The sequence below is a fragment of the Pristiophorus japonicus genome, chromosome 3, assembly GCF_044704955.1.
Source record: "Pristiophorus japonicus isolate sPriJap1 chromosome 3, sPriJap1.hap1, whole genome shotgun sequence".
NCBI classification, from domain to species: domain Eukaryota; kingdom Metazoa; phylum Chordata; class Chondrichthyes; family Pristiophoridae; genus Pristiophorus; species Pristiophorus japonicus.
In genome coordinates, this window is record NC_091979.1 from 136,267,884 (window position 1) to 136,280,960 (window position 13,077).

The following is a 13,077-nucleotide window of genomic DNA, read 5'->3' on the forward strand; positions in this document are numbered from 1 at the left end:
TAGTTCCACTCAGTGGGGAGCTTGTTGAGTGTGAGGTGGAGCATTGCAGCGAGGAAGATCGAGAAGAGGGTTAGCGCAATGATGAAGCCCTGCTTGACCCCGGTCCGGACGTTAATTGGGTCTGTGGTGGATCCATTGGTCAGGATCACGGCTTGCATGTCGTCATGGAGCAGGCGGAGGATGGCGACAATCTTTTGGGGGCAGCCAAGGGAGGAGGACGCTCCATAGTCCCTCACGGTTAACAGTGTCAAAGGCCTTTGTAAGGTCAAAGAAGGCCATGTAAAAGGGTTGGTGCTGTTCCCTGCATTTCTCTTGCAGTTGTTGCACTGTAAAGATCATGTCCATTGTACCCCGCACTGTGACTTCGGGAGGAGCTCCTCAGCCACAGGGAGAAGACAGTTGAAGAGGATTCTAGCGATGACCTTCCCAGTGGCTGATAACAGGGAGATTCCTCTATAGTTGCCGCAGTCGGACTTGTCTTCTTTTTTAAAGATGATCACGATTACTGTATCTCTGAGATCTCCCGGCATGCTCTTCTCCTTCCAGATGAGAGAGATGAGGTCATGCATTCGTGCCAATAATGCATTTCCGCCATACGTTAGTGCCTCAGCGGGGATTCCATCCGCTCCTGATGCCTTTTTGTTGTTGAGCTGACTCATGGGCTTTTCTACCTCATGCAGGGCTGGGGTATTGCTTAGATGGTGGCGGGTAACATGCTGCGGGATGAAGTCGAGGACACTCGTGTCGAAGGCAAAGACTCGATTAAGGAGATCTTCGAAGTGCTCTTTCCAGCGGGTCCTGACTACTTCGGTGTCCTTGATGAGTGTCTCCCCGTTCTTGGCCAGCAGTGGGGTGGGACCTTAGGTGCTTGGGCCGTAGGTGGACTTGACTGCAGTGAAGAATACTCGCACATAGCTGTCGGCCAGCTGCTGAATCTCCTGAGTTTTCTCCACCCACCATCTATTCTTTAGGCCGCGGGTTTTTTGCTGGACTTCGGTCTTAATCCGTCTGTAAAGCTGTTTTGCTGCTCCCGAGTTGGGTTGTTGTTTTAGGTTCAGAAATGCCCTGCGCTTGCGATTTATTAGCTTTTGGATCTCCTGGTCATTCTCATCAAACCAGTCCTGGTGTTTCCTGGTTGAGTGACCGAGCATCTCTTCGCAGGCACTGGTTATAGTGGCCTGGAGGGCAGACCAAGCACTGTGGGCATTCTGCGTCTCAGGATCATCAAGGGTCGCCAGGTTAGCAGTAAGGCGCTGACTGTATAGGACTCATTTAGCTGGGTCTTTGAGTGCCCCGACATTCATTTTTTTGCAACACTGCTTCTGCTGCCATCGCCACTTTGAGGCTATATTGATGTTGATGATGGAGCAGATTAAGCGGTGGACCATCCAGCAGTCATCAGCTCCTAACATGGCGCGGGTGATGAGCACATCCTTGCGATCCCTGACTCGAACGATGACATAGTCGAGCAGGTGCCAGTGTTTGGAGCGAGGGTATTGCCACAATGCCTTGTATTTGTCCCTCTGGCGGAACAAGGTGTTAGTGATGACAAGGTCGTGTTCTAGGCATTTTGTTAGGAGCAGGGTACCGCTGGAGTTGGTTTTCTCTACCCCTCTCTGCCGATCATGCCTCCCCAGAGGTCTGTGTACTTACCGACTCTGGCGTTGAAGTCGCTGAGGAGGATCAGTTTGTCGTCCGTAGGGACGTGGGACAGGGATTGTTGGAGGCTGGAGTAAAATCCCTCCTTGGCCTCATCTGTTGTGTCGACTGTTGGCCGTACGCACTGATGACTGTGGTGCATTGATTCTGGGATAGGGTGTGTCGGAGAGTCATGAGACGTTCGCTAACCCCGCAGGGGGAGTCTCTGAGGCGGTTGACCAGCTCGTTCTTGATGGCGAAACCGACTCCGTGAAGCCGCCGCTCTTCCTCTGGTTTCCCTTTCCAGAAGAAGGTGTAACCTCCACCTTGTTATTTGAGCTGGCCTTCCCCTGTCTGCTGGGTCTTGCTTAGGTCGGCGATGTCGAAGTCGAAGCATCTGAGTTCCCGGGTAACAATAGCGGTGCGGCATTCCGGTCTGTCACAATTGGAGTTGTCCATGAGGGTCCTGACGTTCCAAGTCCCGAACTTCATTTTGAGGGGTGGAAGATGCCTGTGCGTGAGTTCTTTTATTGTGGGGTGGCCATTGCACACCGGCTACCACATGGGCTTAGCAGAGCGAGGTCTTGGCCCACTGGCAAGGGGGTCCAAGACGACTGGAGACTAGGCACTACTGTATGAGCCTTGATGCCTACAGTGGGATGTGAGCTGTAAGATCGACACTGAGCAGTGCCTTTAGGAGGGATGGTGAGAAATCCAAGGTGTGGAGAGTGAGAGTAAGAGTTTTGAGACAATGCTTCACTCTCCCAGATATTGGTCCTTGGCTGAGGGCAGGCACTGGGGCCTCACTCGTGCTTATTAGCTACAAAGCAGGTGTAGCTAAAAAGCAAATCCTCAGCTCTCTTGGCAGCTCACATTAAAACTAACAGCAGTGTTTAAAGTACTGCAACAGAAAGAGAAGCCAGAGAAGTGGATTCCTGTTACTATCACTTACATGCCTGGCAGCCATATAAGATACCATTGCAAGTATCACTGTAGCTGTGTCCAACACCCCCCCACTGCCCCCGCCACCGTCCCACCACCACTCCCCCTCCCGCCATCCCATGGTAATTAGTACAATTCCTGTTGCAATGGAGCAATATAAAGTAAACTTATTGCGGAGACTCCTAATTGTAATTTTGTGGCGTATTCGAAATACTATACAATTTAGAGGGGAGCTGCAATCGCACATACTGGGTGATGCCACTAGAAAGTAGCCAAACCATATCTGGAAATTTAAGAGGTGATTCCATGCTCTCAATGGGGAGCTGCGCTTGCAGGGAGTGTGGGTTGGGGAATCAAGGTGACGATGGTGTTGTGTCTCATCTTCACTGTAAGCATGGCTCCTCGCTGGGAGTGCAGCATCACAGAATCACCTCCTTAATGTACTAATAAAATACAACCAGCAGCACAGCCCAGAAATCCCTCCTGCCTTATAGACTAACCACCCTTTCAGCTGGTATAAAGAAGGTTACGGCCATGGAAGGGGTGTTTCCATTGTCGCCCATCAGACTGTTTAATCAGCCTGCGAATCCTTCCACTATTTCACACAATTGTCCAAGGGGAAGAATGTGAAGATATGAAAACAACAACAATCAGAATAGGACGATAAGGACATAAGAAATAGGAGCAGGATTAGGCCATTCAGCCCCTCGAGACTGCTCCGCCATTCGATAAGATCATTGGTGATCTTGTACCTCAACTCCACTTTCCTGCACTATCCCCATATCCCTTGATTTCCTTAATATTCAAAAATCTATCAATCTCTGTCTTGCATATACTCAATGACTGAGTCTCCACAGCCGTACAGATGTATGAATTGTGCACACGTTTATTTTCTGTGGAGGGGGGAGGGAAATAAAACCAGCCAACAGGATTATTCACAAAAAATACATTTCAGTTCATATATTATGAGTAACCACAGAAACCACAACATCTGTGGAGTAAACATGTCATCTTGTTTTGATCTGTGGTATTTTCCGCTGACCTCATTCAGTCATATCCTGAGTATGACCTCAACCACAGCTTACCTCACTTGGTCATAACTCACTGGGCATCATTTTAGTTTTAATCACAGAGCAAAAAACAGGTGATAGCGAATCAGCAGCGTGTTTTCACCTTGCCTGCTCTTCTTTCCCATTGCTAACCCTCAGTGCTAACCTCAACTGATGCTAACTCTGTGCTTCATGCATGGACCTGATGCTCGAAAGCTTCAGAGCCAGGAATTAAAACAAAATTGGTTGATAGATATAAGACAAATAAGGTTCACTTAATATTCAGTTAGAACCACTCCAGTGGACAAGTGAGGCATTGCTTGCTTCAGATTTACTGTTGGTACAGGAATGATACCTGTACTATTTTAATACAGACCCCACCACTTATAGCGGAAGTATTGGTGTCAATGAGATGTGTCCGCTATATGTAGTGGATGTTGTAACCAAGGAATTTTAAAAGAGTTGTTGGGTACAACAGAGTACTCTCCTCCTTCCAAAGCCCATGATAAAGTTTCGGGGCGGGAATCCTCGAGTACCTGACGGCTGAGATCCCGGAGCTGGCGGGTAACACGAAGGACAACAAGAAGTCGTGCATCATCCCCACAACAAGTCTGTAACAAGGGCTCATGGGAGGTGTGGAAGTGCTGGGGGTGGAGGGGGGGAACACTGAAAGTGGTGGGGCCCGAGGGGAAGGGAATAAAAGTGGGGGGCTGCCATTGCACATTTGAATGAGTACAAGGAGTTCCAATGACAGTCAATTTTTTCCCTTGTCCTTAAATAATGTAACTGTGAAAGGGTCACCAAGAACCATGAAAGGACTCGATGGTAATCGCACTTTAACGAGGTGCAAACAGCTGAGCAAAAAAAATGCTTCTGTCTGAACTAACTGTAACAGTCATCATGATTAATATGTTTTAAGCGGTACTTTATAATCACTGCCTATGGTATTGGCAAATGGGCATTACCATTTGCCTAATATAGACGGCTGTGCGGGATAAGAAAAGATGATGGGTATTGTAGTGCAATTGAACAGGGTGGAGTTCCAGTAGCACCGTGCACCATTTTGAAACTGGGGAAAGTACAGTTCTACACAGGTTTAATTAGACACAAGTATAAGGGGCCGAAATTGCCCCCTGCCCGAAACGGGGCGCTCCCACACCATGTTATGTGTTTTTACTGCTGCGGTGGTTTAGGAGGTCACCTCCTGAGTGCCATTCCGCTGTTTGTTTTTTTCACTTGGATCCAGAAGTCGCTCTTAATGGGGGCGGTGACTCCACTAGAGGGGCGGATACGCGGCGGTGGCAACATCTGAGGGGTGGAAATTGGGGGCGGTGCGGAGTGGCCACCGTGATGACGTCATCACAGCTCTCCCCTTCACTTAAAGGGGATAGCCTTCATGATTTCAAAACCTCAGCCCACTGGGCCACTAGGGAGGGTTTCGGCTGTGCCAGCAGTCTGGCACCCAAGAGCGGTTGCCAGGCTGCCTGTTAGCGGCCCAGCCGAACCCGAGGGCATAACTGTCGGGCCGACATTTTAGTCAGCCGAAAAGAAACACATGGTGTCAGCGGCAGTAGGTCCTCCCCTTTAAGAGAAGCTGCACAGCTGTTGCAGTTGGCCACAGCCTCACTGGACCATCAGGAAAAAGCAGGTTTTGGCACCGCCGGGCGGGTTGAAGATTTTCAGAGTGGAATTTCGCCTGTCGGGGGGTAGATCGGCAGTGCACACTGTGATGACGCACTTAATATGGATCGGTAGCAGCGGTGCGGTAGGGGGTGATCGGGGCACCCCCGGGGTAACACGGGAGCGGAATTTTGATAATGGCAGCCATTACATGAAAAGTCGACGGCCATTGCGCTCTGCAGCGTGGCTGCTGCTTTATGGTGTTAATAGGCCTTCATAAAAGGGGCAATTTCGGCCCCTCGACCTCTGCTTGGTGGCCTCTGAATGGGTGAAATTTCTAAAAGTAGAAAAAGCTTTCTATCATTAGAAAGTTGACAGCAGCAATTATTCCTTTTATGAATGGAGAAGTGTGTGTAATCTCATGCATTATAACCACAATCATATTTCACACTGATTAAGGCAGGTGGCTTGGTAATTAAGGTTTAATTGCCATTAAAATAGCAGTATCTCTTTCTTGGAGTGCTTTCAGACCTATATTGATTGAAATCTCAAGCACAAGAAAGGACATTGTATCTAGTTTGAATTTATACAATTATTTATTTATAAATATTATTGTTACACTCAATAATCTATTTGCAGATACTTCCATTCCTAAATTGTCCCAACTCTGTATAAAGCACTGACTACTCCTCACTGCTGAATAAATAGTTAGTCCATATGAATGGCTTCAGAAATGCTGTGGCAAGTATAATGCACGTTAATTAAGTTAAAAATGGGCACATGTGCACTGTCTTGCCAAACTGATAGGACAACTGAAGAACAGGATCGCTAGTTGAGACCATCAATCATCTTGCTTATCTACTTGCTGCACAGTGCATACCTCAGACAAAACCTCTGTAGATTTTTCTCTTGATTCCACAGAGGTAAGTCAAGGGAGAGTAACCCGGGTGAACCCAAAATTGCCCATTTCCTGCCTTATTGACCAAACACTGATCTGTTTCTGCAGCCTCTCCCACTGCTATGGCCGCCAAGCACAACAGTCCTCAATCAAAACTGAGGATAACTTTCAGACACATTTCAGTGCTCCCTCTTGCCAAATAAAACATGCAGATGGCAGTTCATGCAAAGGTCATTTCTTTTTCTTACTCCTTTCCTTCTCTGAAAATGTTCTCCCTTCCCTGTGAAGGGTATAGAGGGTGTGGAATTCTTGAAATGCATTCAAGAAAATTTTTTCAGTCAGTATGTAGCAAGCCCAACACGAGAGGGGGCAGTCTTGGATATAGTTTTGGGGAATGAAGCTGGGCAGGTTGAAGGGCTTTTAGTGGGAGAGCACTTGGGTGCCAGTGACCATAATTCAGTCAGATTCAAGTTGGTTATGGATAAGGACAAGAATAGGCCTGGAATAAAAGTTCTGAATTGTGGAAAAACTAATTTTGCTAAGCTAAGGAGTGATTTGGCTATACTGCACTGGAAACAGCAACTTGTGGGTAAATCAGTGTCAGAACAGTGGGAGGCTTTGAAGGAGGAGATCCGGAAGGCTCAGGCCAAACATGTGCCCTTAAAGAAAAAGGCTGGGAAAAATAATTTTAGAGCCCCCTGGATGTCTAGGGACTTACAGGGGAGGATTAAGAAAAAAAGGGACGCTTATGTCATATACCAATGGCTAAATACTTTAGAATCTTTAGAGGAATATAGAAAGTTAAGAGGCAAAATTAAAAAGGATATTAGGAATGCGAAGGGAGAGCACGAGAAATTCTTGGCCAATAAAATTAAGGAAAACCCTAAGATGTTCTATAAATATATTAAGAGTAAGAGCGTAACTAAAAAAGGGTAGGGCCTATTAGAGACCATGAGGGTAATCTTTGTGTGGAGGCGGAAGATGTTGGTAGGATTCTTAACAAATACTTTGCATCTGTTTTCACAAAGGAAAGGGGTAATGCAGATACTGCTATCGAGTAGGAGTGTGATATTCTGGATGAAATAAATATAGTGACAGAGGAAGTATTAAGGGGTTTAGCAGTTTTGAAAGTAGATAAGTCTCCAGGCCCGGAAGAAATGCATCCCAGGCTGTTGAGCGAAGTAAAAGAGGAAATAGCAGAGGCCTTGACCATCATTTTCCAGTTCTCTTTGGATCTGGGCATGGTGCCAGAGGATTGGAGGACTGCCAATGTAGTACCCTTGTTTAAGAAGGGAAAAGGGGATAGGCTGAGTAATTACAGGCCTGTCAGCCTAACCTCAGTGGTGGGAAAATTATTGGAAAAAATCCTGAAAGACAGGATAAATCTGCATTTGGAAAGGCAAGGATTAATTAGGGACAGTCAGCATGGATTTGTTAAGGGAAGATCGTGTTTGACGAACCTGATTGAATTTTTTGAGGAGGTAACCAAGAGGATCAATGAGGGTAGTGCATATGATGTAGTATATATGGACTTTGGCAAGGCCTTTGATAAGGTCCCACATGGTAGACTGGTCATGAAGGTTAAAGCCCATGGGATACAGGGCAAAGTGGCAAGTTGGATCCAAAATTGGCTTGGAGGTAGGAAGCAAAGGGTAATGATTGATGGATGTTTTTGTGACTGGAAAAATGTTTCCAGTGGGGTTCCAAAGGGCTCAGTACTGGGCCCCTTGCTTTTTGTGGTATATATCAATGATTTTGATTTGAATATAGGGAGTATGATTAAGAAGTTTGCAGATGACACTAACATTGGCTGTGTGGTTGATAATGAAGAGGAAAGTCATGGGCTGCAGGAGAATATCAATCTACTGGTCAGGTGGGCAGAGCAGTGGCAAATGGAATTTAATTCAAAGAAGTGTGATGTGATGCACTTTGGGAGGGCTAATAAGGAAAGGGTATTCACATTAAGCAGTAGGCCATTTAATAGTGTAGATGAACAAAAGGACTGTCCACAGATTCCTGAAAGTAGCATGTCAGGTGGATAAGGTGGCTAAGAAGGCATATTGAATGCTTGCCTTTATTGGCCGAGGCATAGAATATAAGAGCAGGGAGGTTATGCTTAAATTGTATAATACACTTGTTAGGCCAAGGCTGGAGTACTGTGTGCAGTTCTGGTCGCCATATTATAGGAAGGATGTGATTGCACTAGAAAGGGTGCAGAGGAGATTTACTAGGATGCTGCCTGGAATGGAGAATCTTAGTTATGAGGACAGATTGAATAGGCTGGGTTTGTTCTCATTGGAACAGAGGAGGTTGAGAGGAGTACAAAATATTGAGGGGCCTAGACATAGTGGATAGTAAGGGTCTATTTCCATTGATGGAGGGGTCTATTATGAGGGGGCAAAGTTTTAAGGTGGTTGGTGGAAGATTTAGAGGGGATTTGAGGGAGGGCTTCTTTATGCAGAGGGTTGTGGGGATCTGGAACTCGCTGCCTGGAAGACTGGTGGATGCAGAAACCCTCACCACTTTTAAGAGATGGTTGGATGGGCACTTAAAGTATAGTAACCTGCAGGGTTACGGACCTAGAGCTGGTAATTGAGATTAGACTGGATGACCTTTTGTTGGATGGTGCAGATATAATGGTAAGTACTGCAGGGAATAGAATACAGCCAGGGTGATCTCCTGGACTAGTTTCGATTGGCTGAATGGGTCGGAGAGGAATTTTTTTCTCCCTAAATTGGCTTGGGTTTTTATCTGGCTTTTGCCTCTCCCAGGAGATCACATGGTCCGGTTACGGGTGGAGTGTAGAATTGTTTCAGTATAAGGGGTATCGCCGTTGTGTGAGGTAGACTGGTTGGGCTGGGTGCTTTTTGGCTTTCCGTCATTGTTCATAAGTTTATATGTAACATTTAGGGCTGTTCACTAAGGGCCGTGTGGCTCTTTGTCGGCCGGCGCGGACACGATGGTCCAAAATAGTCTCCTTCTGCGCTGTAAATTTCTATGTTTCTATGTTTCACAAAAAACATCTCTTAACAGCTGATGCATGCCTTTGCCTATAAATCTGGGATCGAGGATATCGTTGGATGTGGATTATCTGCTTCTGGTGTAACCTAACCTTCCTGACATCCCTCCTTTGCTATTCTTCCTCTGGCTTCAAATCATATCAATATAAAAGGCTTTCTATAGAAATGCCCATGGTGCTAATGTAATTCATACCAGGGAGTAAACTCTTCACTGGCTGAAGTCATACCTAGCACAAAGGAAAATGTTTGTGGTTGTTGGAGGTCAATCATCACAGCTCCAGGACATCGCTGTCAGAGTTCTTCAGGGAAGTGTCCTAGACCCAACCATATTCAGCTGCTTCATCAATCACCTTCCCTCCATCATAAGTCAGAAGTGGAGATGTTCGCTGATGATTGGCAGTGTTCAGTTCCATCTGCAACTTCTCAGAAAATGAAGCAGTCCATGCCTGCAAGACCGGACGACATCAGGCTTAAGCTGATAAGTGGCAAGTAACATGCGCACCACACAAGTGCCAGGCAATGACTATCTCCAACAAGCGAGAGTCCAATCACCGCCACTTGACATGCAACGGCATTAACATCGCCGAATCCCCCACCATCAACATCCTGGGGACCACCATTGACAAGAAACTTAACTGGACCAGCCACATACATACTATGACAACAAGAGCAGGTCAGAGGCTGGGTATTCTGCAGCGAGTCAGGAGTGTGATGGAATACTCTCCACTTGCCTGGATGAGTGCAGTTCCAACAACACACAAGCTCGACACAATCCAGATCAAAGCAGCCCGCTTGATTGGCACCCCATCCACCACCTTCAACATTCACTCTCTCCACCACTGGCGCACTGTGGCTGCAGTGTGTACCATCCATATGATGCACTGCAGCATCTCGTCAGCTTCTTCGGCAGCACCTCCCAAACCCGCAATCTCTACCACCTAGAAGGATAAGGGCAGCAGGCGCATGGGAACACCATCACCTGGAAGTTCCCCTCCAAATCACACACCATGCCGACTTGGAAATATATCGCTGTTCCTTCAATCGTCACTTGGTCAAAATCCTGGAACTGCCTCCCTAACAGCACTGTCGGAGTACCTTCACCACAAGGACTGCAGCGGTTCAAGAAAGCGACTCACCACCATCTTCTCAAGGACAATTAGGGATGGGCAATAAATGCTAGCCTTGCCAGGAATGCCCACATCTCTGGAATGAATAAAAAAAATGTCCGAACTGCAATCCTAGCGCTGAGTTCAGCCAGGTAAACAATGTCAGCACCTCTTAAAGGGACAGACATCATCATTCAGGTAAGTTTGGATTTAAGCTTTTGGACTGGGTTTTCTTGATTTAATGAAGTAGTGGCTTGCTGCAATAGATATTAAATGTTTTCTGAAGCATGCAGGGAGTGCTGCTGTATGCTTGAAAGACCTCGGATGGTAAAGGAAGGCATTGCTGAAACTCTTGGCACAAACAGTTTGAAATTAAAAAACGAAAACAAAAAAATGTTGCTCTTCTGCAGGCTCCAAAAATCTATTTTGTTAAATGACAGCTACATGATAGATGTTGGCTTCCTGTCAACAGGCAATCTAGCAACTTGGCAGTCCCTCAGAATCGAGGAAGACTTGCTTCCACTCTTAATATGAGTTCTTAGGTGGCTGTACAGTCCAATACGAGAACCACAGTCTCTATCATGGGTGGGACAGACAGTCGTTGAGGGAATGGGTGGGTGGGACTGGTTTGCCGCATACTCTTTCCGCTGCCTGCGCTTGATTTCTGCACGCTCTCGGCGACGAGCCTCGAAGTGCTCAGCGTCCTCCTGGATGTGCTTCCTCCACTTAGGGCAGTCTTTGGCCAGGGACTCCCAGGTGTCAGTGGGGATGTTGCACTTTATCAGGGAAGCTTTGAGGGTGTCCTTGTAATGTTTTGGTCACCTTACTTAAGGAAGGATATTCTAGCCTTGGAGCGGGTACAGAATCGATTCACTAGGCTGATTCCGGAGATGAGGGGGTTACCTTATGATGATAGATTGAGTAGGCTGGGTCTTTACTCGTTGGAGTTCAGAAGGATGAGGGGTGATCTTATAGAAACATTTAAAATAATGAAAGGGATAGACAAGATAGAGGCAGAGAGGTTGTTTCCACAGGTTGGGGAGACTAGAACTAGGGGGCACAGCCTCAAAATTCGGGGGAGCCAATTTAAAACCGAGTTGAGAAGGAATTTCTTCTCCCAGAGGGTTGTGAATCTGTGGAATTCTCTGCCCAAGGAAACAGTTGAGGCTAGCTCATTGAATGTATTCAAATCACAGATCGATAGATTTTTAACCAATAAGTGAATTAAGGGTTATGGGGAGCGGGCGGGTAAGTGGAGCTGAGTCCACGGCCAGATCAGCCATGATCTTGTTGAATGGCGGAGCAGGCTCGAGGGGCTAGATGGCCTCCTCCTGTTCCTAATTCTTATGTATTATGTTCTTATGTTTCCGCTGCCCAACTTTGGCTCGTTTGCCGTGAAGGAGCTCCGAGTAGAGCTCTTGCTTTGTGAGTCTCGTATCTGGCATGCGAACTATGTGGCCTGCCCAGAGGAGCTGATCAAGTGTGGTCAGTGCTTTGATGCTGGGGATGTTGGCCTGGTCAAGGACACTAATGTTGGTGCGTCTGTCCTCCTAAGGGATTTGTAGGATCTTGCGGAGACACCGTTGGTGGTATTCCTCCAGCGATTTGAGGTGTCTACTGCACATGGTCCTTGTTTCTGAACCATACAGGATTGCAGGTATTACTACAGCCCTGTATACTATGAGCTTGGTGACAGTTTAGAGGGCCTGGTCTTCAAACACTCTTTTCTTCAGGCGGCCAAAGGCTGCACTGGTGCTCTGGAGGCAGCATTGGATCTCGTCGTCAATGTCTGCTCTTGTTGATAGGAGGCTTCCAAGATATGGGAAGTGGTCCACGTTGTCCATGGCCGTGCCATGGATCTTGATGACTGGGGGACAGCGCTGTGCGGTGAGGACAGGCTGGAGGAGGACCTTTGTCTACGGATGTTTAGTGTAAGGCCCATGTTTCCGTACGCCTCAGTAAATACGCCGACTATGTCCTGGAGTTCAGCCTCTGTATGTGCGCAGACGCAGGCATCGTCCGCGTACTGTTGCTCAACGACAGAGGTTGGGGTGGTCTTGGACCGGTTTATAAGAGCAGGCAGAATGCACTTCACATATATATCAGAAAATTGCATTCATACTCATTTAAATATGGTTCAATATAATTAGAATATTTAAAATAAGCTTTCGTGTTGTTGGAGCTGCACTCATCCAGGTAAGTGGAGAATATTCCATCACAATCCTGACTTGTGCCTTGTCAATGGTGAAAAGGCTTTTGGGAGTCAGGAGGTGGGACATTCACTGCAGAATACCGAGCTTCTGACCTGCTCTTGTGGCCACAGTATTTATGTGGCTGATCCAGTTAAGTTTCTGGTCAATGGTGGCCCCCAGGATGTTGATGGTGGGGGATTTGGTGATGGTAATGCCATTGCATGTCAAGTGGCAGTGATTGGGCTCTCGCTTGTTGGAGATAGTCATTGCCTTGCATTTGTGTGGCGCGAATGTTATTTGCCACTTATCAGCCCAAGCCTGAATGTTGCCCAGGTCTTGCTGCATGCAGGCATGGGCTGCTCTATTATCTGGGCAGTTGCGAATGAAACTGAACACTGTGCAATCATCAGCGAACATCCCCACTTCTGACCTTATGATGGAGGGAAGGTTATTAAGAAGCAGCTGAAGACGGTTGGGCCTAGGACACTGCCCTGAGAAACTCCTACAGTGATGTCCTGGGTCTCCGATGATTGCCCTCCAACAACCACAACTATTTTCCTTTGTGCTACGTATGACTCCAGCCAGTGGAGTTTTCCCCCTGATTCCCACTGA

The 13,077-nt window shown here is 47.0% G+C and overlaps 1 protein-coding gene across 1 annotated transcript in view; it reads right to left on the reverse strand.

The window, feature by feature from the left end:
• The window catches only part of LOC139258775 (carboxypeptidase inhibitor SmCI-like), an 89,639-nt gene that overhangs the window by 26,269 nt on the left and 50,293 nt on the right, over positions 1-13,077 (reverse strand). The window lies entirely within an intron of this gene.